The sequence below is a fragment of the Meriones unguiculatus genome, chromosome 10 (assembly GCF_030254825.1).
Source record: "Meriones unguiculatus strain TT.TT164.6M chromosome 10, Bangor_MerUng_6.1, whole genome shotgun sequence".
NCBI classification, from domain to species: domain Eukaryota; kingdom Metazoa; phylum Chordata; class Mammalia; order Rodentia; family Muridae; genus Meriones; species Meriones unguiculatus.
Genome location: NC_083358.1, coordinates 11,902,243 through 11,929,308, shown reverse-complemented (window position 1 = coordinate 11,929,308; position 27,066 = coordinate 11,902,243). Strand labels below are relative to the sequence as shown.

Genomic DNA, 27,066 nt, shown 5'->3' with positions numbered 1-27,066 from the left:
CTGCAGCCTTCTGACAAAACGAAATTTATATTTAAAACTTCCTGAAATAATACCTTTTATCCATACAGTTCTGCCACATTGCAAGGGCTCTGAGCTACTGTATGGCCCTGCGCCTTTAATTATTTTATGCCTAGAAGATACAGTTTAAATAGAAGAGGCGGGTTACAAGAGTTTTGACAGCTGAAGCTGATTAAAATACTGACAATACACACTCCATAGAATCCCCTGAAATTTTTGTCAAAGATCCATAAGGAAAGTTAAAAAATGAGAGTCCCAGATTTCTTTTTAATTATTTTTACCCATCAGAACACTTTCATGCCAAGCTTTGGGACATCTGCTGCCTGGTCTTTGCTGAACAAATTCTCACCCCAAATTCTCTTTTTTATACGTTACAAGGCCATGCTCCATTCATGCTCCATTGATTGAGTTTGATAATCTGTTTCCAGTTAACAAAACACAGGGCTTCTCTCTGAGGCCAGCTGGTTCAGCTCATCTGCAGAGGACAGGACAGCCTGGAAGGCTTGCTTATTTATTTACCGGGCGCTTTAACAAGGTTGTTACCAGCTAGGCTAGCTTCCTGGACCAGGCTGATCTTGTCTCCACATTGTTTCTCATTAGTGGAGTGTGACTGGTACAACCTTTGGTACAAACTAGTCTCTAACAAAACAATCAACATGTTGTCCAGGCCCTGGGGTAAGAAGTCTGAAGTCGCCATAGACAAGAGGCCGGAAATGTGGAGACTGTCCCTGAGAGCAGTTCTCAAGTGTCAAAGTCTGGTTGAAGACCTTGATTTTGCAGCCAATGTAGGAATGTTGACTGGGCATTCTTTCGAGGATGACATCCTCTTAGAGATCACAAGATCAGTTCCAGAGAGGAGCTGATAACCTGTGGACTCTCCACAGATACTCAACATATTGCCATGGCTGTGAGGCACTTAGAAGGGCTCAGTGAAGGCAGCTGAGGCTGGGGTCTTGACAACTTTTTCAAGATTGTCACCAATAAACATAATGATCTGGCCTCACAGTAAACCCCAGTCAACTGCACAGCAAACTATATATTCTTCCACAGGATTTATACATCAGCTGGAAGTTCCTGTCTTCTTAGCAGATACTCTGGTCACTCCAAGTTTAGAGGCATAAGACAGTGGCCATTACTGTAATGTTTGAATGAGAAGATATTATGGCAAGAATAGAAAATGTTCCCCCCCATAAGCTCAACCCGTGAATACTTTCTTAGCTGCTAGTGCTATCCTGGGAGCTTCTAAAAACTTTAGGAGACAGGACCTAGTTGAAGGAATTAGGTTATTGGGGCTATTTTTGAAGGGCATATCACATCCTCTCTTTGTTTTGTTCTCTATATCATCTATCTATCTATCTATCTATCTATCTATCTATCTATCTTTCCCCCTCTCTTTCTTTCCTGTCTATCACCCACTTAGCCTTCCTCTTCTTATGTTACCATGACACTGATATCATTTTACCATGGGCTCCCAAATATGTAGAGAGCCAAGGATGATGGAAGAAATCTCAGAAACAATCATCCAAATTAAATTTTACTCCTTTGAGTTGTTTATATCATAAATTTTGCTATTACAATGATAAACAACAGAGATGACAACACAAAAAGTGAGTAGGCTAATTTTTTCTTTTAATTTTATTTTTTAACAATTTATTCATGATATATCCTGATTGAAGTCCCTCCCTCAATTCCTCCCCATCCTACCTTCCGTCCCTCTTCCCCATTCTCTTTCCCTAGTCCACTAAAAAGGGGAGTTTTCCTCCTCTGCCATCTGCCCATAGCTTACCAAGTCTCATCAGGACTGCCTGGATCTTCTTCCTCTGTGGCCTGGTAAGGCCGCATCTCCAGGGCCAAGTGATCAAAGAGCAGGCAACCAAGTTCATGACAGAGGCAGCAACTGCAACTGCTCCCCTTACTAGGGAACCCACATGGAGACTGAGCTGCCAATCAGCTTCATCTGAGCAGTTCCTCTCCATGCATTATCCTTAGTTGGTGCATCTGTCTCTGCAGGACCATCTAGGCTCAGATTTTTCAGCTTTGTTGGTCTCCTTGTGGGGCTAATTTTTAGAAGACAAATAGGCAGTGTTTCAGAGTGACTAAGTGCAAGCTCTGCAACCATCCCACCTGGCTTGACATTTTGGGTCCATTTCTTATAAGTTCTGTGACCTTGGATGGATATTTAGTACATCTGAGCCTCAGTTTCCTGTGCCATAAAATAGACGAAATTCATCCAGTGGATACAATGGCAAAGCTATGTGTCTGGCAATAGGCAAGTATTTTCTCTTTATTGCTTCACAAAATGTCTGGCTTGGAGCAGATGTTCAGAGAGTGTTCGTAAATAAAGAAATATTGAATGAGCTGCTGAGATGGTAATCTTTCCCCATCAGCATGTTTACTCTTGGTTTTCTTTGCGAACAATTCATCTAGAAATACCTAGTTTGAAAGAAATTAACTTCCCCTTCATTTAGGACTCTATGGCTCCCACAGTCGCTTATTCAAAGCTTATAGAAAGTTTCAAGATGGCAAGATGTAGTATTAAGTGTAAGTCATACCACCCTGAAGGCAGGAATGCCTCCATCTGAGGTTTGAGAGATTTGTGCAAAGGTCCTTTACATAGAGTCATGGGAAGCCTCAGCTGAGTCTACTTTGTTGTCTCTGACTAAAAACCACTTGTCCAGTATGAATCTACCATCTAGTCCTCTAGAGCAATGGTTCTCAACCTTCCTAATTCTGTGACACTTTGATACAATTCCTCATATTGTGGTGACTTCCAACATAAAATTACTCTCCTTGCTACTTCATAACTGCAGTTTTGCTAATGTTATGAACTGTAATGCAAATATCTGATATGCAAGGTATCTGATATATAACCCCTGTGAAAGGGTCATTCGCTCCCTAAAGAGGACTTGACCAACACCTTAAGAACAATTGAGTATTGACCTTGAAAAGAAATCCCTAGATTTCTCCACTCTATGAGTACTCATGCTAAGGATAGTGGGAGACATATACTGGTGACCACTTCAATTGTTTATAACTGTAGAAAGAATTCTGGCAGTTTGCTTATTGCTTAGAAAAAAGATGAGATGTGTTTAGAAGACCCAACTGCCCACACTGATAGTGTTCTGGCCATGCTGTCTTAAACACAGTTACTACCCAGTGTCTTACAGGCGGTTTTGATTTCTGCTTAAGGACTCCAGAGGAAAACACTAGACTCCACAGCTGAGCCAAATGGGACAAAGTCTCAGACATCCAAACCTCACTTGAACAACTGGGTCTTCCCAAGGGATCTGTGAAGCCAAGGCAAACCAAAAGAAAAGTAAGGGGAAAGAACAACAAAATTTCCAAACTGCATGAATACAAGCCCGAGCCCGCATGTACTCCTTAATGTATAAAGAACAAAAATCTGTCTCTGGAAAGCAGATTTCCTTGAGTGGAACTGGGAAAGCTGTGTTTCATCACAAGCTATACTCTAGTTTCCCTGACATCATTCTAATACTCTCATCACTTTCTAAGACAGGATGCCCTCAGAGGAATGATCTTACATTCTGCCATCAAGATCGCCTGCAACTGCCCCCTCTGACACTTGAAACAAAATCAAACATGCTGTGTTTCAAAGCCATCCTTTATGCAACTAAAACTTGGCTAATGTATTTACTTCAAGTGGATCTCATGCAGCCCAGGCTTACTATGTTGTTCAGGATGACCTCTAATATAAGAATTTCTAATCTTCCTTCTGGAACTGTAAGCAGGTAATTTATACTTACTGAATGCAAAGCCACCATCTATTTGGATAGGAAGCTCTCCAAACCTGTGAAGGTGGAGGTGCTTGGAGACTTCCAACACAAAACATTGTCTCACTGTAAAACAGTCACAGTTTCTGTATTTCCGGGAAAATTCTAAAGTTGATTGAATGGGACTTACATGAAATTTTGGGTAACCATGCCTGCTTTATGTTGTCTGATATAGTTCCTATGATTCCCAACCTCACTCATTTCACCCTTGACCTAGCTCGATGAGATGTCCCCATATGTGTACTCCGGAGGTCTAGAGCAGAGGTCCAAGTCTTCAGAGTCATGCTTCTAGTGATTCTGGAGGACACTGCCTTTCAGTCCATTACAAAATTGAGTCACTGATCCCTACAGCAGAGGTTCTCAACCTTCCTAATGCTACTACACTTTAATACATGTTTCTCATGTTGCGGTGCCCCCCTACCCCAAAACCAAAAAAAAAAAAAATATATTTTTCTTGCTACTTCACAAATGTAAATTTGCTACTGTTACAATTGTAAAGAAAATAGCTGATATGCAGGATGACTGACATGTGACCCCTGTGAAAGGATTGTTCAACTATCAAGGGGGTCATGACCCACAGGTTGAAAACTGTGCCCATGGGTCTTTAGGGGATTACCAAATTCAGTCATCAGGACACCAGCAGTCCAGTCCAAAAGCCAACCCCAAGCAGCAACAAAATCTGCAAGACTCATTTGGATTGCTCCAAGAAGTTCTGTGGAGCACTTCTCTCTGCAAAGTCAAGTGTAGAAGACCAAAGATCAGGACATTGATGTTGATCCTAAAAGTGATGTCTCATGTGTATAGGCTTCGACATATCTCCTCTCCTCAGAGTCCACCCACAGATGTTCTTAGTTGGCCAAAGTCATGCCCCTCACATGAAAGAGTTCACAGGAAAACATAACATGCCCTCTCACAAGCCAACCTACAGCAAAAGATCATGTGACCAGCTTGCAGAAAAACATCACATGACAAAACTGAGTCTTCAAAGAAAACATGAATGAATTTTGATGTAGAAGTGTTTATTCTGACTTGTACTTTCAGTAGGTACATGCCTTCATGGAAGGAAAGACATGGCAGCAGGGGTTGGAATCTTGTTAGTCACATTGCTTATGAAGCTAGCAATGTCGGAATGAACAGCAGTAGAGTTCATGAGCCCCTCCTCTCTTCCATACTGAAATTTTGGCTGGATTGTTCTTATATGGGTCTTATGCATATAACCACAGCTACTGCTGTGAATTTGTGAGTACAATACCCATGTCATGTCCAGAAGTTAAAGTTTCACAGCATTCTTCACCAAGCTCTAGGTGAAGGAAGAAGAGAGGGAAATAATGCAAAACACAGTCTCTTTTTTACTTTTTAACCTTGAGACAGCATCTCACTAAGTTTCTTAGGATGTACTTAAACTTAGTCTGCAGTATATTCAAACATGGAAATTACGGTCCCCCTGCCTCAGCCTCCTGGTAGATTGGATAACAGGGCTGCACCACCAGGCCTGGCCATGTTCTTACAAGTTATAGGGAGGGGGGGAAGATTTAGGGGAACTTTCCTTCTCTGCTGGGACAGAAAATCTAGCTCATTGCTATTTCATTGTGCTTTCATTCACGCTTAATATCTTTCAGGATCATTCCTGTTAAGCCATTCTGCTACAGTCCCACTGCACAAGGCCTCAAATAGAAATAAATGGCAACATTAGTTAGCAGTGTTATATCATGTGAATCTTAAACACCACGATGTGGGAGAAATAAAGCTTTATTAGGAGTCAGGTTATAAATCTGGGTTAGACTAAGCAGCAGTTATTTTTGGGAAGCCTTGGTGATTTGTGCTCCTGAAAGACAATCCGTTTCTTTGGATTCGTCTGAGATGCTGCTGTGGGTTTTATTGATGCCACCCCCAGTATTTCAATGCTCTGTCTGTGATACAATGCAAGGTATCATGTGTGGAAGGTGAGGAGGCAAGCAGTAAAGGCTGATAAGCTGACCAAAGAAAAAATAAATAAATAATGTGGTTCTAGGGTTAAGAAAATTGGAACTGAAATTGAAGAGACTAAAACACACACACATACACACACACACACACACACACACACACACTGGGTCACTTTCATTCTTTTAAAATCTCAAGTCTAGATCATGAGAGTTGTCATTGTGAGAAAAGTTTGACTTTATTCACTCATCAAGAGGTACTTTGACAAAATAGAAAGAAAATTTAATCAATTGACCCTTGGTTTATAATTTGTGACCTTGAATATGTTATTTCATGGCTTTTTTCAGTAGGGTTGCCTAGTCTGATTATAGAGATTGGTCACTGAAAAAAAAAAAGGAAGAAAGAAAAAAGTTCAGCTAAGAAATGAAGTTTAAACTGTGTCTAGGCCTCAAAAGCCTGTGATGGTCTTGACTCTGAGTCTCAGTTTGCAAAAGAAAGATCACCTCAAGCACTTCACGGAACTACTATGTAGAAACATCACAAAATAAGCCAAGAAGCGCACAACCTAACCCAGACCCACGTGCATGTGGTCAGCACACTTTGGCCTTTCCCACTGCAATCTGCAGAGTCGAGTCTGATGAAGGACAATTTTGACGTCCTATGTCAGGGAGTGTCCTACAGTCCTTGGAAAGCAAGGAAGCCCTTGGAAGCAATTTTGGAAGATACCCGATGTCAGGGCTCATATTGCCAACACATTTCACCATGCTATAAGCAGAGAAGTGTCAATTTCTCCTCACTCCCAAGTACATATTCCTAGGTAAACCTCCATGAATCCTGTTCACCTATATGATCGTTCATTCTTTGGGTGTTTGGGGGAGGTTTGTTGTTATTTTTATTATTATTATTACTTTGTTTTGCTTCAGAGTCTCATGTAATCCAAGCTGGCCTTGAATTCTCAATGTAGCTGTGCATAACCTTGAACTTCTGATCTTCCTGCCCCCTACCTCCTCCAAGAGCTAAAATTACAGAAATCACCATATTCTTCTTATTGACTCATTTAACAGGCCATATTGAGTACCTGCTGTATGCAGTTCTTGTCCTGATGAAAATAAAGAAGGTAGTAAGTAAATGGAGACATTGTGACCTTTTGGGTGTTCAAAAGGATCCCTGCACAAAGATGGCCTTTCTGTGCAAAGCAATAACATGAGTGCTAGAGGAATTTAGGGAGTTGGAAAACATGCATTTACAATCACATTAGCACCTTATTTTTCTCTCTGTGATATCATTCTGGCCGTCACAGGACATGTAAATCAAAACACCAATCATAACAAAGATTTCAAAAGGCATACATGATCCTGTTGGAAAAGGCTATGCTGGTTGGTTTTACAAACTTGGACATATATGGGGGAAAAATATCAATTAAGAAAATGCTTCCATAAGGTTGGTCTATAAGCAAGCTTTCTTGGCTGATGATTGATGTGGGAGGTCTCAGGTCACTGTGCACAGTGCCACCCTTGGGCTAGTAGTCCACAGTGCTAAAAGAAAGCAGGCTGAGCAAGCCATGGGGGGTAGAGGGCAAGCCAGTAAGCTGCATTCATCCATGACCTCCTCATCGGGTCCCTGCCTTCAGTTGTTCCTCTGCCTTCCCTTCATGATAAACTACAACTGCAAGCTGAAATAAACTCTTTCCTCCCCAAGTTGCTTTTAGTCAAATGCTCTTTATTTCAGCAATATAGAACAAACTAAGACAAAGGTGGTGCAAGTGAGAACCGAGTCTGGTCCCCACTAAAGAAGTAGTCTGACATGTAAGTTCAGCTTCTGTTCAGTGGATCAGACACCAGGTATTCAATCCAATCCACTTAGAATCACAGAACCATTACAACCACCCATTGTGTGATACCATCTCAGCTCCACTATTCCAGCCACTAATCTATTATTGTTCATCCCTGGATGGCTGACTAACTAATGTGATTAACATATGGTTGAGTGAGTGGCTGCAAAGAGATACCATCTAGGGTTGATCTAAGAGGGAAAACTACAGACTGCAGATATGCAAGACAGGAAATGGGATGGACCATGAGCAATGCTTGAGTCTGGTCCCAGGCTTTACTTTAAATGAACAGATGACCTCTCTGTGGGACAATTTGCTGACCAATAGGGGCACTCACAAAGGTGTCACTAGTGGATCAGTCTGGAATGACTTCATACTAAAACAGGAGAGGCTATCAAAATATGGGGACTAGAGCTAAAATAAAAGAGTCATGGGAACTCAATGTATGTCACTGGGTATATGAAGTGAAAGAGGACTTAGAGAACACTGAATTCACAGAGAAAACTGGGATCAGTAGGGGACCTGAATGAAGCACTTTTCCTGTGTTTGTTACTTTCCTGTTGCCATAATAGAATGCTATGGCCAAGGACATTGCAACCATCCTGAAGATAACTGATAAGCTAGGGCCAGATGGAAGGAGAGGAGGACACCCCCTCTCAGTGGACTCGGAAGGGGGCAGGGAGGAGATGAGGGAGGGAGGGGAGGATTGGGAGGGAAAGAGGGAGTGGACTACAGCTGGGATACAAGTGAATGTATAAAATTATTTAAAAATAAAAAAATATTGATTTTAAAAAAAGAATGCTGTGGTCAAAGCAACTTATAGAGGAGTTTAGTTTAGCTCATGATTCCAGAGATATAAGAGTCCATCATGGAGGGGAGGGGAAGCATCAGACAGAGCACCTAAACTGGAAATGGATGGATGAGGCTACAAACTATCAAAGCTCACCCCCAGAGGAGCACTTCCTCCAGTGAGGCTCCACTTGCCAAAGGTCCACAGATTCCCCAAACAGCACCACCAAGTATTAAGCATTAAGTATTAAAATAGTGACCCGAGGGGGAATGTTTGCCACTGAAACCACTATCCTTCCACTGTAATTTTACATATGCTTCATTTCTGTTCCCAGTGTCTGCCCTGAGACTGAGTCTGAGGTTTATCCAACGTTAGTGGAAGAAATGTAGAGGTGGGAAAGTTTAGAAGGCATGAAATAAGATGCTCAAAGTAAATACTACCACACACATCACTGAGAGAGTTGGGGTGTGAGGGAATGCAGTAGACCGTGAAAGAAATTGTAATAAATGCATAAATTAATTAAAACATGATATATTTCTCAAACCTCAGATATTGTACCATCCTTTTAAAACATTGAAATCCTTGAACGTTTTTACATGTACACTTTCATTATTATTTTCAGTATTATTATTATTATTATTATTATATTGGTTTCCTGAGACAGGATCTTACATATTGCTGATCTCAAAAATCACAATTATCCTGCCTTAGCTTCCTGGGGAATGGGACTGCCTGGGCATCATAGTAAAATCCTATCTAAAATGAAAGAAAGGAAGAAAGAAAGAAAGGGAAAACAACTGCTCCAAGATATGACAATCATTGCCAATTCAGAAAAGAATTTATAAACTTGAAGGTATACATGTTGTGGACCCCTGAGGAGGCCAAAGGACAAATGTCAAGAATCTGTTCTTTCTTTCCACCAACGTAAATCCAAAGATCAAACTCAGGGCATCAGGCTTAGCACACATACCTTTACCTTGTGAACTATGCCTCTGGGACACCATCTGCAATTTTGCCATTAGGTTTTACTCAGTGAGAATTTGTTTCTGAAAGCTTCTATAACCTAACTTTCCCTCTTCTGGAAAATTAATGCTTATCATGAGCATGTTGGCATGATGAGTTGGTAAATATGAAGCACTTAACAGAAGCTGGGACCTAACCCCATTTCTTGCCCTGACTCACACTTTCATCTCTCTGAAATCACTTTCCCACAACAAAAGTAGTAGTAACATTTGAAATGCAGAGAGCCCCACTAAAGCTCTGTTTCCAATATCGCATGGGAAGAAGGAAAGGGTTCATAGCTAGATAAGCACTCAGCAACTTTAAACATGAGGCTCTATGACTCAGTACCAACAGAGTATGTCAAATCTTTAAAGCAGAATAAAATCTTCAAGGGAGAAAGGCTAGGCTACCATCCTGTTTAATATGTCATTAGCAAGAATCTGTCTAATCAGCCATGACAGTTATTGACATTTCATTATAAATGCTTAAAGAATGACAACAAATTGTGAGATGCATATCTGAAATCCTGATCCTTGTGTTTACAGCACCAGAAAAAGAAAGAAAGAAAAAAAGAAAGAAAGAAAGAAAGAAAGAAAGAAAGAAAGAAAGAAAGAAAGAAAGAAAGAAAGAAAGAAAGAAAGACAAAAAGATAAGAATCATTGCAGGAGCTGGTCCTTCGACTGCCTTTAATAAGGCAGCCATTGTTTTCAGGGAACAAAAGTGATACACAAAAGGAAACGCTTCCAAATATTAAAATCAAGAGTCCAAATTCTGAAAGATTAGGTACCCATTGGTGGTGCAATCTCCCTTGTTAATGCTCACGTGGAGAGCAGGCTCATCAGACTTGTGGTCCTCACTGCTAAGAGTGCCCTCCAGACTTGGGCAGCATTTTTTGCTTACAGAACCAAAGGGCAAATTTATCCTTTGGGCTCAGTAGCAGTACAAGTTGGTATCCCCAGAGTGGCTGGCCATACTGTTTTGCTTTCATAACCTACATGGATCACGTGCCCTTCTGTGACCAGGCTGCCAGAACACCCAAATGCAAATTTGCGGCCTGCCTCTTTCCAGAGGACTAGAAGGCATGTCGTGTATTTATGTACTTTGTGTCCTGACCTCAGAGCTGGCTGTTTGTCTGTGGTAAGCCTGTACGTCAGTCCCCTATTTAAGAAGGAAAGGCTTTGGCAAGAGCCCTCCTTGTGATATCCAGTTTCATGCCCTCTGCAAACTTTGTTCCTTACAACCACCAAGAAGGCTGTTGCAGAGAGGGCAATTTCTCAAACATTTTTCTGTGAATGTCTCTGACTTATTCCACAGGCACAGGAAGGCAGTGGTAAGTTACATGAGCTACCTTCATGAACCATGGGCCAATGTCTCAGCTGCCACGAAGAAGGATCTTGAATGATCCACTCGCTAACGCCCATCGCCAGCTTCGACCTCCCTCTGTCCCCTCCATTCGATGCTCCATCCAAATCTTTACTCATTTTTTCACACTACAGAGACTAGTATAGTCTCTGAACTTATTCAAACGAAATTTCCTAGTGGAATACCCTCTCTCAGTCCTCTGGACAAAATCCTTCTTCCAATGTGAACTTGAAAGTCTTCCAACATTTTCAAATGCTCTTTCTCCTTGCTCCCTGTGTCCAGTTCTGTCCTCATTCATCACACACAATTACACTTATTTTTTGGTAAACAGTTATATAGTGCCTACGGTCTAAGTACTGTGTGCTAAATGATTAAGCCAATAGAGTTTTGCCACTGCCCATTATACACACAAACTATTAGGTGTATCTTTGGGAGATTATACCAAGGGAAAATAAGAAACAAACATGTTTTTCTGAGAGCTTTAGTAGAGAAAGGAAAAGATAAGCTGGAGAGATGGCTTTGTGAATAAAGGTATTTACCATCAAGGGTGACAACCTGAATTTGATAGTTCATATCTACATGTTAAAAAGAGGGGGAATCTACTCCCACAAGCTGTTCTCAGACTTCACATTTGTGCTGTGGCAGGCCTCTGATCCCACAGCAAATAAATAAATGTAATATTTAAATTTTTTTTTTAAATTAGAGTCTAAATGTGAAATAGGATAAATGATTCTGGTGTTTCTGTCATCCTTTCTATGGTGACTGGGATGACAATGGATTGCTAATTAATTTGGTCCAGGCACTGTTAAACACTATAGAGCAACCATTTTCCCTATCCATATAGAAACACTGGAGAGCCTATAAGCATTATGTCTGACTCCACTTTCTAAAAAAACAGCATCTGAATGCAGCCCAGACTTCTGCATTTTAAAAGTCCCCAAGTTCCTCAGTCACTGTGAGGAATATCCATGTTTTCCAGCTTCACCTATAAGCCATCACCTGGAATACTGGGGAGAATGACATCTCCAGCCCCATGATCACTGAATCAGAAATTTCCAGATAGGAAGCTTGGGAAGCTACATTTTAACAGGCATTGTGGATGTAGTTTATCATTATCATAAACAAACAAACAAAAAACCACATACAGAAAATCACCTAATTTTATTTCATTTGTACAATAATTCTCTCATTTATGGCACTAGTATGTACCATGTACCGATCTCAGGCTTGCACAGGTAAGAAAGCTAAAAAAGCTCTAGTCCAATGTCATACTGAGCCAGTATTAACACCAGGTGGATTATATCAGGGTTGGATCAGGACATGATGAGGTTGGAGGAAAAAAAAAGGGAGGGGGGGAAGGAGGGCCATGGCCAAGTGACAACAAGGACAATTTTACAAGGGCTGCAACTGTCTTATTCCTCCCTATGTGCCTACACTTACCTAACAGAGACTCTAAGCTATCCTAGGTGCTCCATAGTTGTTTAACACAAGAAAGAAATAATTACCGAAGCATTAATCAATATAGCCAACATGCTGACTTCAGCTGAAGGTCAAATCCCTTACTATTTGAATAAATGGTGCTCACTCTCTTTGCTCCTCCACACGGCCCCTGAAGCTTGAAGCTCTCATCAGCTTGCTGTGTGACTTGAGGCCAACATTCAGCATGCCTCAGCCACGAATATGTAAAGCCTGAGAGGAGCCACTCATCTGCTTCCTCTGGTGCCATTTGGAAATCTCGCAGACACCAAACAATGACACAAATGTGCCGCAGACAGCCTGTGCCTCGGATCCCCGCACATGTGCAGCGGGTGGTGCTAAATTGCTCATTAGGAGCATTGTAGTGAGGCTCTCCCACCCTATGATTTCCAAAAGTTCTGGAGAACATCATCTAACTCATCATCCAGGCTCAGTCCCCATCTACATGAGCTGTCTGTGAGGCTTCTCAGAGGGAGGAGATGGAGATGAGAAGAATTCTGATATTCTCTCTCTCTCTCTCTCTCTCTCTCTCTCTCGTGTGTGTGTGTGTGTGTGTGTGTGTGTGTGTAGGTGCAGGCATCTGACTTGAATTCCCAGCACTTGTGCCTTGCCTGGACCATTCACCTCTAAGAATCCTAATGTTTGCATGAAAAAAGAGAGGCCAGTGGCAGTGAGTTCTTGGATTCTGGTGAAAACCAAGTACAGTAATGTCGCCTAGATCCACCTGTGGTTTTCTCCAGGAAGTCAGCATGTTCTTAATGTTAATGGAAGACGATGCTCCCCCAGCCCCAGACCACCACTCTCATGCTGATTCACACATATAACACGCCTCATTTCCCAGCCCCAGTGTGTGCAGGGTGATATAGCTGCTCCACTGGGTGACTGTCAGCAAACAGAAAATCCAAGCATGAAGTCTGCAGAAAAGAAACTGTTTGATTGTTCTGCTTAAAGGCTCCTTCAATGGTTTCCCACTTAGTATAGAATCCTGATTGTACAGGCTACACCACTGGGCCCCTCTCTACATTTCCTGCCCATTGCTCCTCAAGGCTCAGTGCCTTGGGTATTGTGAGACTCTGATCTTCCACCACAATCTTTCTTTTCTATCTTCACCCTTCCTGGGACATGCTATACATGGGCCACATGTATAATGACACATTTTTCTCCTCTGACAAGTCTCCACAGAAAAGTCCAAGATTCTTCCAAATTCCAAGATAGTGTTTTACATATATTTTTGGTTGTTTATTTTTTTTATTCTCCTTTTAACAGAATATAAGGGCAGTGACTACACATGACTTATTTTGCCACATAGCTTCTTGAATCTGATGGAATACCTTACTCATAACAGATGCTCGATAAATATTTACTGAATGAAAAAATGAAGGAATGTGAAAACCAATGGGACAAATGACAGGCTGCCTTAATCCTTCATTTGTTGAACTTAAATAATTACTGTCAAGTGGATATAAATTTAATACAATGATAGTCTCAGTTCCTCCTTATTCATTCATCTGTTCATTCATTCATTCATTCATTCTATATTTGCTGAGCATGTATATCATGGCATGTTTCTAGGATCCTAAAACTCCATAGATAACACTAGCCCTCTGTTTGAATGCCCACAGGCTAGAGGAGGATGCAGGGAGAATCATTATCACTGAGTCCTGACCACGTGTAAGGTCATAGTTACTATGGATGAACCCTGTAAGATTCCTTTTAGCCCATGAGAAGGAAGCTGTTCTTACTGTCATTGGACTGAGGACAACACCAAAGCCTGAGGCACTGAATGACTTTACCAAGATTTGTCAGAAAGTAAGACAGAAACCAGTGAAAACAGTCTACTTCCTTTGTACTGAAACCTTTTCCGGTTCCCATGCTTCATAGAAACGTGTGGGTCCCTGGGAAAAACAAGAGCCCACCTGGAAGAGATCCAAGTCTCCAGGGAGATGATTCAGGGCACATAAGTGGGCCACAAAGACCACCACCAACTCTCCAGACCCCGTGAGCATGTTCCACAGTCAGCATGAAGAATCAGGGCTTCTTTAAAAACCTACATCAGCTGTGACTCCACATAACCAATGCACAGTGATGTGTGAGTCCCAGAGTCTAGTAGCTGCTGCATCATTCTCTTGGTATTCATCTAAGTAAAGATATTCCGATAACTCTCACAGCAACAACAACAACAAATCTTCCCACTTCAGCCAATAGGATGTGCACATGAGTGTATCATGGCAGCAAACCCACCCAGGATAGAAACAAGTCACCTCCACCCAACCTTGATGAGATTGCAGAACCCTGAGGCAGTGTGTGGTGCTTTTCCTAAGTGAGGGTAGTTGGTTACACAATAAGTAACTGAAATGCAGACCTTCTGGAAGCATTCTTATGCTTGGATTTAGCACTTGGGACCATTTCCCTGAAAATTGCCTTAGAAGCAAATGTTGTCTTGGGGTCAAGTGTTGCCTGTCACACTGTTTCTTTTCAGCTCCCTTCTACAAGCGTGTTGCATGCGATGGCTGTAGTGAGTCATGGGCATGGCTGTGTCCACAGTGGAGACAGAGCCTGTGTAAAAGAAGCTTTTCAAAGGGAAGGCCCATTCTTTTCCTTTCTCTGGGACTCTGAGACCCACAGCTCAGATTCTCCATCTTCTCCAAGGTGAGAGTAATGGCTGGTGTCCAGGTTACACAGCAGAACTATGCTGTTTAATGGATCGATAGTTCACAAGAGAGTAAGGACCATAGAATGTTCACTTCAGAGAGTAATATGAAGCACATCAGGGCTTTCAACTGGAAGCCAAGCCGCTGGTGCTTAGAAGGCTCTAAAAACCAGGCCTAGCAGCTGCCTCTCTAAGTCTTTCCATAAAGGCCAAATGGTCCAGAAATTACGCTAAATTATCCATATTGATTAAACTAATTCAGAGCCATAAACCAGCTTTTGGAAATCTACAATGTGTGGGTCTGTCCAATTTATATCAAGTGCAGTCTAATTTCTATTATACAAAAGGTGTCAGTTGGGCAAACTTACATTTATGTAATTCATATATAACATTACTTTCTTCTGAAACTGGCTTAACAAAGGTATAATTGAGAGGTACGATTCTGAGCCAAATGATAAGGAGATGGTGCAGTTATAATTCACGTATATGACTGTGAATGAAAGCTGGTTCTGTGGGTCCCTGTTAACCAGTGAACAATGCAAACTATACAAATTATGCGAGTCAGAGGGTGGTGGGCATCACTGGTTCTCTCGTCCAACCCTGCACTCAAGCCAAGTGGTGGCTGAGAAACAAACTCAGATCAATGAAGCAAAGTGAAGAGCTGGCTGTGGGGAAATATTGGTTTAGAGATATAAAAAGACACTTTGCAGGCCTGGCTCTTGACCTATGGAAACTTTTTCACCCTTTTCCATTCTAGAAACTGTACAGGATAGCAGCAAGGATAGAGACACAGGGCCAGGGGTGGTCTGTGTGTATGTGTGTGTGTGTGTGTGTGTGTGTGTTTACACTCATGCAAGAAAACAACATTAAGTGTCATTGCCCATGTCCTGTTCACCTTTTGCTTTTGTGCTAGGGTCTTACTGACCCAGAGCTCCCCATGTATGTAAGGCTAGCAGCCCACTGAGGCCCAGAGACCCACTGGTTTCTATCTTCTCAGCACTGAGATTACACCATGCTCAGCAGTTTTTAAAATGTGGATCTTGGAGCTCAAACTTGGGTCCTTGTGCTTGCAAAGCAAGCACTTTATGGATGGAAACAGTATGTTCTACTTTACAGGATTAAGCTGACTTTAAAACAAAACAAAAAAACAGTTTTATCGCTGTGAGTTCGGGTGCCTATTTTTTTTGTACCTGAAAGAATTTTTTAAATGATGCATGACCCTCCTTGATTCCTTCCCTTTTGAAATGGCTCCAGTGATCCCTGCTCTGCAAGGATGGTTGCGACACATAAATGAGATTACAGCAAAGAAGAAACCAGTCGCCTTGCAGCTGTTTCTGGTTTTGGATGGATTCTAGTACCTTCCTACATTACCACGATTTCCTGAGTAGATATTCTGCCATTTGCTTTATCCTAGAGAAGACTGTGGATGACCAGAAGTGGAGATTTTGTTGTTTGTATGTTAGAACCTTACCTATTTGAATTTTCCCACTCGTTTTAAGCTAAGACACAGTTAAAGATTCTTCAGGAGTTGTTGGAACTCAGGCTTCCTACTTGAACTCTAAGCTTTCTTCCCTGAAGGGTGTGGCAATCTTCATCACTAAAACTTCGTAATTTATTGCTTAAGCCATACAGTGTTGTCGGAAGCATGGTTCCTGGTGAAAAGAGTGGTGGGCTGACCAACTAGTGTTTTGTTTTAACCATGAATGGGAACTCAGCTTCCTCTGTGCACTTGGCTTTAGAGAGATTATTTCATTAGATGGCAGGGTAATGTTATTAGCAGGCAGAAAATTCTTTTTGGCTTCTGAACACTCTTAATCCAACTCCGGGGCTCTAATCCATTCCTAAGTTAGTTTCCATTGTTCTCAGTAAACTAAAAACATGGACTTCAACTCGTAAAGCTGTGAAATATTTGCAGTTATTTTCGAGTAACAATACCAGAAAGCCTGCACCATGCTGAGCTAATTCCCATTTTATTTCATTTGGTTCCATTTTATTTTCCCCCAGAAACTCGAGACTGAGATAAACTGAAGCGCCCAGGGATGGGAGACAGCAGACCACATGCCCTCCTAGGGAAGACTGAAGGAGGTCTTTGGGGCAGTAGAGGACCCAGGGAAACCTCAGGAAGTATGAGCCCCCTCACTAGAGACCAACTTCAACACTTTCCAAAAGAACCAGAGCCCAGTGTCACTTGGACAAGTTCCCTGTCCCTGAATTGAATTATTGTCCTCTGTAACCAGGAAGCCAATTATTGGTCAAATTGTGTATTCCCAGAGCTGAAGCCATTCTGGTAATTCCCCATGGTGAAAGGGCTGTGGGAGAACAGAGGGAGGGGGGTCGAAGCAGAACCTTTTGAAAAATGCAAATGTGCAAATGTCCTCTGGAATTTCTGGGGAGCCCTGGAGTTTAGGGTCAGGATGTCAGCATGCCCTTTGAACCTGCTGCTATCGTTTTCTTCTGGCTTCCTGTTCCTGGAAGCCTGCTCTCTCTGGATTGTTTTGATTATGGCCAGTTTACAGAACTAGATTCCCTTGAAGCATCCTCCACCATATTTGATGATAAATCTCATTCAATTTCCCGTGTAAGGTGGCAAGCTTTATTGCTTAACAAACATTACATCTACTCTGCAGTAATTTATATCTGAATGGCTTTATTATAGGCGTTGTGTTTCATTCATTGTGCAGCTAATTCCATAGCATGCTGCCTGAGTTCTGGATGGCCGTTGGGCCATTATCAGCTTCCAAGACAATTGAATCTTTCCCTTGCAGTTTCAAGAAAATGGTTTATGAATATGTAACACAAAGTGTGTTAACAAGGCAAATATACTTCATTTCTTTTATGGCTATGCCCAGGCAGTGGCATAGCAGTGCATCTCACTAAGAGTAAACTGTGCCTTAATGTACAAACAAGTCCCCTTCAACAGCACTCTCCCAAGGCCATATCGCCTTCACCAAAGCCTTGTGCTCTGTGCGGCTCTCTGTGAAATGAGCCCCCGTCGACCTCCTACGGATTCAATTATCTTCTCTACACGGATGGCACACTCTTCCCCTGACTTCCCCCAAGCCCGCTTTCCTGGTGTGGTCTTACATGGCATTCTGATTACAAAACAGCTCCATTTGGGCGCCCTGCCGTCATGGTGGAAACAGAATTGTTCATTTTGGGGTGGCTCATTCTCTCTACAGTTCTCTGTGACCTTCATTGCACAGAGGAGCTCTTAAGAAAGGTTACCCAAGCCTGCACAGTGGCTTCCTACATTGACTTCGTATCTGCCCACGTATGTCCATGTCCACTGAATCATGGTGGCTGAAGGGCCACCAAGTCCCCCAACCTGGAATTATAGGCCTCCATCCAGAGGTTCACACACATCTCTTTTCTGTAGCCGTGTCTCATGCAGAACCCTTCCAGAAGATACCTTTCCTAGGACAACTCCTCTGTGCCTTCAACACCCGTGACACCAGGAATATTCTCTATTTTATCCTATGTAAGGACCATGAGACCACAAGGCTTCTGAGCTTGACCTGTGGCTAGTGTGACTAGACAGCTGTATTTAAGAAATTATGGACTTTTTAGTCCTGTGATGCAGACAGCTCCACACAGCTCACCATTCTGACCGATCTCGCCTTGGTTTAGCACAAAGCAAAACATTCCTGTCTTCTCCAGTGGAAGGAGCCGGATTCCTAGCAGAGATTTGAGAAGGCTCTGCCTGACCCTATAGATATTTTCCTACCTGGGTTTATTTTTCCCTCAGTCTGTGAACCAGACCTGCTGGATTTCTTCACTTCCCTAACTGGGCCAGGCTCCTCCTCTGAGGTTTCACACAGAGAATATGCATTGCATGGAATTTTCTTCCCATCACGCCTGCCCTGGCATGCCAATATCCTCCTTCAATAACATCTAAGGTGGTTTCTGGGAGCTCTGAGGGTCCTCTCCACATCACTCTGAGCCTTTCCCATTCCTTGGGAGTCATGTATCAGGTCATCTGATCTTCCGATTGGAGGCTTTCCCACTCTATTATTTCCAAGCACTGTTTTAAAATTATTTTTAAAATGTTGCAGCTTACTGAAACACAACTCTATTCTCTGATAGCCCTGGAAGCCAGAAATACCTGTTCCTACAGGGTTGGTTCCACCTATAGGATAAGGGGACTCTCTGTTATTTTCCGTTCCAGCTCCAGCTCAGGGAGCACTTGCTTTCTTGGTTTGTGGGTCCTTCCCATCTCCTGAGCCTCCATCTTAAAAGCCCTGCTGATATCACTGTACCCACAAGGACCCCCCCCCCCAGGAAACACTCCCCCACCCATCCATCCTCCCCATCCCTAGATCCTTCCCTTTGCAAAGTCCATTTTGCCAAAGAAGATGATAGCTCTCATATATCTGAGGATTGGGATGTGATCAGCTTTTGGGGCCATTATGTAGTCAACCCCATTTTCCAGCTAACCTGTGAATTCTCTCACAGCCAGATTCCCATCACTATCCCTGTCAAATACAATATGTGTGGGGAGGGGACGCAATGTGTGCATGCACCTGTGTTCAATGCATGAACAAAACATAATTTGTTAGAAACCATTCTGCCAAAGAAAAGAAGCCCAGCTTCTTCATCACTTACTTAGCCTCCATTTTTTTCAAAAATTTCCATTGCCCCACTCATCGCTAGCACCAACCAATCCTTCCCTTTTTATTACAAATTATCCATGGATCTTCCTTGATGCCTTGTCATCTTCCTGCCCCATTACAAAGGCTCTGTCAGCATCCTTCCTACTCCCAATGATCTGTGGCTCCTCATGCAGAGTAGATAGCCTCTTTGAGTGAAAAAAAAAGAGGTGCTGACAAAATGGACATCCAGGTAGACCAGCACAGCCACCTGGACAGAACCCGTGTCAGTCTCTAGAATGACTCAGAGCAGCATTGCCACACAGCCATGGAGGACTGAGAGTGGTAGAGAGGGAGAACTGAGGGTTTTCAAGGTGGTCACAGTTGTCAATCTGTACTGTGAGCTCCTATGCGTGTAGATGGACAAACACACACACACACACACACACACACACACACACACACAAGCACGCACATTTCTGTAAAATCTATTTTTAAGGATTAGAACAGCAATCTTATGCCTGCAGCTGTTGCCTCAGTCACTGAATTTTAAAGTATATGTTTTCCCCCATAAATTGTGCATAATTTCAGAGAGTATTTTTGGAGCTATATTGGCATTAAAGACACCTGACTTAGTGTCCAAATATCTTCAGCCCCTTCATATCCTGAGCCCAGAATGAGACTAGTTCCTCCCAGGCTGATAACACGCCAGAGACTGGCCTCTCAGTCCTGTACTTTTACAGACAGCCCACTCTTGAAAAATCACTTTTGAAAAAATTGTGCTCTTTTGGGCTGGAGACCCTCAGGAGCTAAAGCACATGCCTTGTAAAGCTGACAACATAAGCCTGATCCCTGGAGCTCAGGGCAGAAGGGGAGAAAGGGGCAGAAGACAGTGTTGTCTTTATAGGCCTGAACTTGCACACACATACACACACACACACAAACACACGTACATGCACATGTACAATAATAGCAATGCTAACAAATGACAAAATACTTTTTAGAAGTATGTTCTTTGCAGTGAGTTTGAACGTAATATCTATCTGATCTAGATTACAAGCCTGGACCTGCTGGCTTTGTGTTTGACAATGGCAATGTGAACTTCTCTGGCCACCTTCTCTTCCTGTGTGAAAAAGAGCATTAAAGAGAGAGAATATTTCTTTTCCCTCCTGCTTGTTGTAGGGTGAAGTTGGTTGGGGTTTCTCTCAAGTCACATTTTTATTATATTTCCAGCTCAGTGCTTGAGCACTCTGGCTCACTCTTCTCTTCCTCCGTTCCGGGGTGTCCATTTTTCTGGAGGCTTGTTCTGCTCTCAGCAGTTTGTGAAACCATCCAACCAACACTCATCAAGGATGCCATGAGTCAGAGCCTCTGACGGGTCCTTGGGGAAGAAGGATGGAGCGGGCACTGCCAAGCACAATGCAGTGCTTAAAGTCTAGAGAAGTCAGGGGAAGGGCTGAGAAGATGGGTGAATAATTAGCAGCACCTGCTGCTCTTTCAGAGGACCCATGTCAGGTGAGTTACAAATGCCTGTACTTGCAGCTCCAGGGGATCTGACGCCCCCTCCTGTTCCCTGAGGGCACCTAGGAGCATATATGGATATATGTATACACAAATAAAGAAAGAAATTTAAAGAAAAGTGTCGGGATGTGAAAAGATGGTGGGATATGGGAGATCATAGCAATTCCAGAGGTCACAACAAATTATCCTAGAAAAAAGACATGCCCAGGCTGATCCCTAGGGAAAGCACAGAGATAACAAAGAAAGCTGAACCGGTGTTAATGACAGAGAGATAAACATTTGAGAAAGCCAGCCTGCAAAGGGGAAGGGACAGGTAAGCATGTTAAAGGCTGATTGAGCCTGAATCCTGGCTTGAAAAGTGAGACTTGATTGGGGGACACAAAGCATGGGTCAGGAGTGCAAGCCAGAAAGATGGACATAGAGAAGAGCAGGAAGAGGCTCTTCTGATTCTGGTTCACTCACATGTCTTGGCCCAGGTTTGGCCTTGAGCATTTGCTGGGGGAGAAACAGACCAACTATGGGGCCCTTATAATGTACAGCAGAAGCAAAAGGCACGGACTGAGCACAGAGGAGCCTGTGGAGAGGAGAGCGTGGGGCCTCCAAACCACAGCACACAGCGAAGATGGAGATTCTGGAGTCACCCCACTGGGCTGCCCTGGTGCTTTACAGCAGACTGTGGGATACAGCTCAGTGGGCCCTGACATCAGTGCTCGCAGAGTCAGGAATGTGGGTTTTCAATAAAAGTGCAGGCAATGGGCCCAGAGGGAGCCCTGGCTCAAATGAGCTTTTATATTTTTATGTGGAACGTAATCACGTTTTGGTCATGATGGAGGCGGCCCCGTTACTGCTATTAGAGTGTTTATGGTTCTAAGGGGGATAGGAGACTGTGGTGGTACGTGCTTGCAAGTAAAAGCAACAGGGTGTGCTGATGCTAGAAGTCACCTCAAAATCCCAAGAACACATAGCGTGGGGCGATAGTGCAATATCTATGAGCCTGGTGATAGGGCTACGTGTTGTTAGGTCCAAAGAAGTTCCCTTTGGAAGGAGAGAGGAATCGTAAAGTCACAGCTGCCTGTGGCTCTTCCCATGCTTCCTGCATCATCTTCCAAACTCCCACAGAATAGCTTGCAGTCACTGGACCACTCAGAAAGCCTCAGTGTCCCCGGAACACACAGTCAGAGGTATGGTAATTCTTGATGTCTTCTCTGACAGATGATCATAAACTGAGTGGTTTATTAGAAGTGAATATACTTTTTGACAGTTGTGGAAGCCAGGAGTCCCAGGGTTGTTTGCTTCTGAGGATTCTATCGAGGCAACATCTCTCAATTTCTGGGCCTTCTGGGTGTTCTTGGTGTTTCTTGGCTTGAGGACACACCCATAAATGCTATCTCAGGCCAGGTGTGGCTTCTCTCTTCAGTGTCCTTGCATCCTATCCTCCTGTAAGGACACCAGCCTTGTAGAGAGACCGACCTCAAGCATGAAGGTCTCATGCATCCGTGTCTAAAAATACTGTCTTGGAAAATGAAAGCATGTCTTGAGGCCCCCAAGGAGACATGGTATGGCTTCTTCCTCTCATTAGAGTGGCTTAAAAAAACTGAACAGAAGTGATGTATAAAGGAGGAAGGATTTGTTTTGGCTCATGGATTCAAAAGGCTCAATGTGTGCTTGCCTGGCATGAAGCACTTGAGCAAAACATCATGACAACAAGGGTGTGTGTTAATGGTGTGATAATCTTCACACCATTGTGGACAGGAAATAGAAATAAATACGAGAGTGCCCAGAGCAGCATCTAGCCCCCAGTCTATATCCATACAACCTGTACTGTTCCTCTAAGAAACCCGGACTAAGGCACCTGTCTATAGAAGCAAGAAGACAATGGGCTAGGCTCACAAAATGGAATGCTTTCAGAGAGATTAATAGCCAATCCTGGCTAATTAATAGCTTGACAAGCATAATGCCAAGCAAAAGAAGCCAGTAAAACACCACACCTGCATTTATCCTCAGCTCACCAGCAGGCAGAACTTGGCCTCTGTGGGGTTAGAATCTAGGTTAGTGGTTATCCTGGGAGAGGGGGTGTAAGATTGTGATGCTGAGCCTAGATTATTGGACAATGTTTTTTTTTGTTTTGTTTTGTTGTTTTTTTGTTTTTCTGAACCCAGGTGTCCTGAATGAGCAGTTCAAGAACTACCTAAGCTACAGAGCTGTGATCTGTGGTCTCCATGGGTGTCTTACTTCCATAAACATTCTTTCCAGATCATACAGCACAATGCCTGGCTCTTAGAACCTGAAAATCCATGCAAAGTGCAGAAGATAGCCTTGCTGACATTAACCTTTTGGAGTACCAGCTGTATGGGGAAAGAGTCATCTGAAGAGACCAGAAAAGGGTTCAGGGAGTGGGAGGGGCTTGAGGGGGCAGAGGTCTATTTTATATTCAGAAACTCTCTGACCTTTGTATAGGTGGGCATCCATTCACAGCACCATCTATTTTCCTCCTAAAAACTTTGAGATGTCCAGGCTGTCTCCACCATGACTTCCATAGCTTAGCAGAGACCTGGAAATTGTCTTAGATGTTGATTGTGTTCACATGAATCTGTCCTTTTGGTTGGTTGTTTTATCTCCTCCTTCCCTAAGTTTATGCTCACCGCTGTCCACTGTGATCCTCCAACAGGTACCAGGAAGTATTCTCCACACACAGGGAAGTATCCCCAGTAAATGAAATAAAGAACATTTTCAATTTGTTAAGAGATGAATAAAGTATTTGGCTTCTGAATAGATCTACTTAGCAAGAGTACTTCGCTTGGATTATTTTGTTCTATCTATCTATCTATCTATCTATCTATCTATCTATCTATCTATCTATCTATCTATCTATCAATTGAGACAAGGTCTCATATAACCCAAGACTGGCCTCACTATGTATCCAAGGATGACCTTGAACTCCTGATCTTCCTGCTTCTACCTCGTAAGTGCTGAGGTTGTGAGTATGTACTATCATTCCAGTCTTACCACGTTGACTCTTTTGATCATAAACAATTCCAGGAAATGTTTTTGTGGTCCTGGGGCATTATAATGCTAGAAAACTGTTCTGAGATAGATAAATCCCCAGATCATTTTTTGCTTGCTTGTTTTCGCTTTGTACTTTTTAGGCAGAGGCTCTCAGTAACTTGACTAAGGGGTCATTGACCTTATTATGTAGGCTGAGCAAGGCTTAAATTTAGGACCCTCTTGCCTCAGCCTGTTTAATAGCTGGGATGGCAAACATTTTCCCTCAGGCCCAGCTATAGAAACATTTTTATTAGCAACAGAGAGATTTCAAACAATGACCCAGAAATCGGAAAGGATATACATAAATTATGACACCCCCGTTTCACAACAGGGAGCGTTGGAGTCAGTGACAACCGAAAGGACAATGCACAACTAGGCAAAATGCAGCAACCACTGATCACACTCGCCAAATGCTGCCATGTTTTGTTGCCCAATAATCCAGTGTTATAGTAGAGGCGCAAATGGCTGTGGTGTGGTATGGTGTGGGGGGGGGGGGGGGCACCTGCATGTGTGCATGTGTCTATGTGGGCACTGTGTGGGCATGGATGGATGTGCCAGTGTAGGAGCATGCATGTAGGGATCAGAGGTCATCCTTGAGTGTAGACGTACTACACGCAAAGTTTGTTGAGTCAGAGCCTCTCTCTGAACCTGGATTAGGGGAGGCTGCTGGCTGGCAAGTCCCAGAGACCATCCTGTCTCTCCCTCCCTACAATCAGTGGGATTGTAAGAACATACCACCATGCAATGGCCTTTTCACGTGAGCTCTGAGGCTCAGACTCAGCTCTGTGAGCTGGTGTGGCAAGCATTTTGACCAACTGAGCCATCTCCCTAGTGCAAATCTGTGTTTTGGTTTTTTGGTTTTTTGTGTTTTTTTTTTTTTTTTGAAATGTGGAGGGCATCAACATTTTAGAGTTGGTAACAAATGCTGCACTTCTTAGCAGCGTAGAGTCAGTGTTTTAACAACTGATGTGGTCTGTTCTGATGCCAAGCAGCCATTTAAAAAAAAAAAAAGAAAAGAAAAAAAGAGAGAGCAGAGCTTCATCACTGGTGTTACAGTTAGGAGTGGTAAGGCCTTGCCTGGAAGATCCAGGCCTCGGGACTCTTGGTCCTCCACTCATAATGAGAAATATCACTATGCACACACTCAATCTTATTGAGACAAACCAGCTCTCATAAAATTAAATCCTGCCTTGAATTAAATGCAGCACTTTCAGAGTATCCTGTGAGCTTCTTTGTTAGCTTTGCATGAGCGCCCACAGGCCCATTACAAAGCCCATCACAGCAATCTTAGGAAAGAGGAGTGAGGCTACTTTAACAGCTGACATTAATTTACAACCCACCTGGAGCCAGGGTGTCCGCACAAGGTGCTAGGCTGGAGAACGCTTCTTTATGGAGACCTGAGCCCTCATCACTGGCAGCAGCCCCTTTTAATTCTGTCTCAGCAGCTTGGGCCTAACCCTGTTATGGAAAGAGTACGGGTAAATCTGCATGAAGTTTCTGATGATTAGTTTTGCTTGGAATCGGGCCAAAGAGCCAGACTTTTTGCCAATTCCATATGTACATGTAAGTCCTTTCAAGAAAGAATTCAATAATCCTCCCACTAGGCTGGGGACAAGGCTTTGGGGACCTCATGGAAGAGACAGCCTCCCTGAATTTAGTTCTGTGTTTAAAAGGTGTGTAAGGAGTCCACAGTGTTCATTTTAATAAGTGACCTAATAAAAACACCATTAAACAAACTGTCTCACTTTGACTCGTAGCACTGATGGGCACAGATTGTGAAATTGTTGGGTAGATAATGAAACCAAGAGTCATATTTTAAGTCATCTGCTTGAGCCTGTGAAACTCAGTAAGATGTTAAGCTGGGGTTTAACCCTATCCTGTCTAGTTGCAAGCTCTGCATTACATAAAGGAGCAGTCACCAGGAGAGAATCACTTCAGACTCCATCGTGTCCAATGACATCTTTTGCCAACGGTGACAATGGGTGCAGGCTCCTGATCACACATCTGCCTGACTTTCTTCTCCCTTACAGCTCTGAGGAGAGCCAATCTGAGGAGACAGATGAAGTGGGTGGAGTGCTTGGAAGCTCAAGCATGAGTGTTGGAATCTGAATCCCCAGCACCTACCTAGTAGCCAGGCAGACCTGATGACTGACCTGTGCAAGGCCAGCGGGGGTCAGCTGACTAGCTAGAGTACCGAAATGAGTGAGGTGTGGCTTCTGCAGGAGACCCCACCTCAATGAATAAAGTGGGGAGTGGCCTGGCCTCTGCCCAGATGTGCTCACAGGTATAGCACATATGTAACCGTAGACACACATGCGTGTGTTCATGTGCATAAATGCACATACTCTCACACACAAACATTCACAAACTCCAAAACACACACAAACTCCGGTCAAAGTAACAGCTGGGTTAAAAAGGAGAGGAGGAGGAATTAGAAATAAAAGAATAAAAGCATAGAGGGGTAAAGGCACCTCATTTTTGGAAGAAAAAGGGAAACAAATGGGAGCTCTCAGAACTCTGACTCTCAACAAGATCTTGAGGCAAATTTAATTAATAGCTCTGTCGTCTTGACAGGAAGTGTTGCTCCGTGTCAGGCCATAACAACCACATGGAAGCAGGAAGGGAGCTGCCTGCTGAAATCTAAGAGTCCAGGCTTCGGGAGGCAGGCCACTGAGGTTTCTGCTCTGGCTTGTCTCTCACCAGCTGTCTGTCACTGGACATGTTGCCTCAGCTCCTTGCATCTCAACTCCCTACCCCAAAGAAGGATGCTATCCTTGGCATGCCATTAAACTGCCAGTTCCATCATAAGCAGGAACATCGAAGCTTCTAGAGGAGGAAAATCTCCACATTTTAAACCTCCCTCCTCTGTACCAGTGTGGTGCACCCTACCTGCTATTCTGACCTGTGATCTCCTCACCTGACTCTGCCATCCCGGTGTGGGAGTGGGGGTCAGTAGCCTTCCTGCTTGATTGGGGGGCATTTGAGATCCACGCGGCAGCTGCGGGGCCTCTGGACAGGAAGCAGTCAGCAGCTGTTTGTATGTGAGACAGCACACATGTGCACATGTGCTG

General features: G+C 43.3%; 1 long non-coding RNA gene across 1 annotated transcript; it reads right to left on the bottom strand.

The window, feature by feature from the left end:
• LOC132657013 (uncharacterized) lies at nt 1-27,041 on the bottom strand. The gene is made up of 5 exons (XR_009594857.1): nt 26,913-27,041; nt 25,336-25,453; nt 3,184-3,305; nt 1,805-2,075; nt 1-1,153 (listed from the first exon to the last, which is right to left on the bottom strand). It is a non-coding gene; the product is annotated as an uncharacterized LOC132657013 (long non-coding RNA).
• Between the last annotated feature and the right edge of the window lie 25 nt (nt 27,042-27,066).